Consider the following 3,074-nt stretch of genomic DNA (forward strand, 5'->3'; position numbering starts at 1 on the left):
AGGCAATCTGTAAACAGCAGCTGGGTCCCGCCCCCTGCCCTCTGTCTGGGAGCTCCAAGGAAGCTTGGGAGATGTAGGTTCAACAGCAGCATCTGTGCTCCTGAAACCCACTGCTGGAGCTCAGCCTTGGGAGTCCAGAGCCAAACACCACTTTCAGGCTTAGACCTAGGCTAGCTGCCTACGCGTCTGACTTTGGCCCCTTCAAAGCCAGGTACCCATGCAGCTCTTGTACTGAGCCACCCAAACACTGCCCCGCCCCCCACGCCTTGTTTGGTGATTGTGGGAGGGGATAGCTGAGTACAGTCTAGTGCCATTCAGAATCAGTAACCGGTATTCTACTGAAGCAGTCAGGTGGAGGCTGTTTTGGTAAAAAAACAAAACAAAACAAAACAAAACTCAGACTCCTCACTTGGGTCCACAAGGTACCTAAAAGCAGGGCAGGAGCCTGACATCTCTATCTTCATTTTGTGTCTCCTCCCCTGAAGGCACGGAGATAAGTCATTTCCCATAGAGTCACCTTGGATTTGTTTGCTTGCTTGCTTGTTTTTTCCAGACAGGGTTGCTCTGTGTAGCCCTTGTTATCCTGGAACTCACATCATAGATCAGGCTGGCCTTGAACTCACAGATCCGCCTGCCTCTGCCTCCCAAACGCTGGGATTAAAGGCAGGTTCCACCACGCCTGGCTACCTTGGATTCTAAGAATAACAAAACCTCACTGTACGGACCACCCTCCAAAAGAGGGTGGTTATCTGTGAAGGTGAGGCTGTGCCCTGGAGTCCAAGGACTCGTGAGAACAAAATAAGCTCTTGTGGAGAGAACTAAAAGGCCTTGTGCACACAGAGAAGCAGTGTGGAGAAATCAGGAAAGTTTCTGGCAGCGAATCTCTTCCCTGGTATGATGAGGTGCATGGCTGCTCTTCCTGGAATGGCTGGAGTGATGTAGTTTTACAGTCTGGTGACTCTTTGCTGTCTGATGAGGCAGGCTCTGTCCATATCTTCCAGGCTTACTGTTTTTACTTATTCCAGACCCTTTCCTCCGAAATGTCGAGAATTGCTTTTAGACTATAAAATGTATTCTTATGATTGATGTCTCTTGTGTTTCGTTCACAGCAGCATAAGTGACTTCTGTGTGATCTTAGGGCCAGGCCAACCTTAGCTCCCACAGATGCTATGTTTACCTTAGTCAAGATCCCTAGACCATTATCTTGAACATTGTTTCAGCAAGAAACCATCTTACAGATGAAGCCGTAGGCACTTAGCCAAGAGCTTCAATGTAAACCTGTTTTAAACTTTGTGGCATTCACGGGGCTGAGTTAGTTGTTATCTGAATACTTCCCTCCTGTAATTCTGCTGTGCTTAAATATGGCTAAAGGAGAAGGATCTGGGCCAGACTCTTGAAGTCCTGGTCCAGTGCTGGTTACAATAAATCCGGTTGAGTTTCATTCTTACCGTAACCTTGATTGTTTTTTCCCTGACTGCTGTAAAGCCAGCTGGGGAGTCACCACAGCACTGAAATGTGAGGCCAACGACGACCCTCGGAGGAGGTAAGAAAGATTTTCTTTAAATAGAAATTAGGAGCCGGGCGTGGTGGTGCACACCTTTAATCCCAGCACTCAGGAGGCAGAGGCAGGCGGATTTCTGAGTTCGAGGCCAGCCTGATCTACAAAGTGAGTTCCAGGACAGCCAGGGCTACACAGAGAAACCCTGTCTCAAAAAAGCAAAAAACAAAACAAGACAAAAAAAAAAAAAAGAAAGAAAGAAAGAAAGAAAGAAAGAAAGAAAGAAAGAAAGAAAGAAAGAAATTAGGCGTTTAGGAAATTCAGTTCTCTTACCACCCAAGGGTTGCTACCATAAAGGGATAGAAATTAACGTGGGCTCTTCTTCTCAGTCCTTCGACAACAAAGCATTTTGTATAATTACTGAGATGCGTGTTCAGATCCAAAGGAGCAAAATATTCAGAGCTACAGCTCTGCAACATTTGAACATAGCCCATCCAGGATAAGATAAAAATCCCTGTTAATTATTTTAGAAGCCGGGGTTCAGAGATGTGTTGACTGGGACTTCTGAGGGGGGTGGGGGGAATTTTCTGCTATACATCTTGGCAGGTCTTAGTAGGTGGCAGGGTGGGCCCAACTGGACACCAGCAGCCCAGGCTGAGTGATCTGGCTGAAGTCAAAGCCCTCTAGCCTACAGCTTTTTTGGGGGGTTGGGGAGACGACACCAGGATCAAGTGCAACAGAGTTCCAAGGAATGACTGGTGGAACTCCACCATCGCAACATGAGCTAACTTTTTGTTTGTTTGTTTGTTTGCTTGGTTCTTGTTTAAATATTTTTGTTTTTCCTTTATAGAGGGAATAACTCAATATCAAAGGTCCCTTTATTGGAATTATTTTTCCCCTCTCATATGGAGAACAACTCGATATCAATGGTTCCTTCATGGGGGAAAAAAGTTAAAGCAAGCCCAAGTTCTAATACAGAAACATTTGCAGTCAGGGCATGAAGCACTAAGGTGACGATATTTAAATTTCTGGAGGTATTAGCTACTCATTATATAGAGTATGTTCTTTTCTGCAGCATGTATAATCAGTACTTAAATAAATGCTTAACCTTGACGGTAAAAGTGAAATGTAAAGTTTTAGGTCACATCACTGAATGTTCTCTTTTCTGTTCGCCATGACTTGGGATTTGACTCTGCTCTTTAAGTTGCTTTGTGGAAACTCTTGGTTGAATTCTACAACAAATGAAACATGGAAAGCAGGGGAGAGGTATCGGTTTATTAAATAACACAGTTGTTGGAGCGGTAACTCACAGAAATCGTCCCTCACTGGCAAAGAGCATAAAAAAAAATTATTGTGCCACTAAATAAAATGCAGGCCGATTATTTGTTTCATACTGGTAATAGTTGGCCAGTTGCATGAGTGTGTTGCTTGGGAGCTAAAAATATTCCCTCCTAAGATTTTTAAAAGATAACTTATGAGTATTGCCTAAAATTACATCTAAAAAAATCATCCTTTAAGTTTGGGGGTTTTGAATATAATAGAGATTGCTTTTAATGTTTTTATAGATGACTCATAA

Source organism: Mus caroli, unplaced genomic scaffold (assembly GCF_978045245.1).
Source record: "Mus caroli unplaced genomic scaffold, Mus_caroli_1 scaffold_12, whole genome shotgun sequence".
Taxonomy (NCBI): Eukaryota; Metazoa; Chordata; class Mammalia; order Rodentia; family Muridae; genus Mus; species Mus caroli.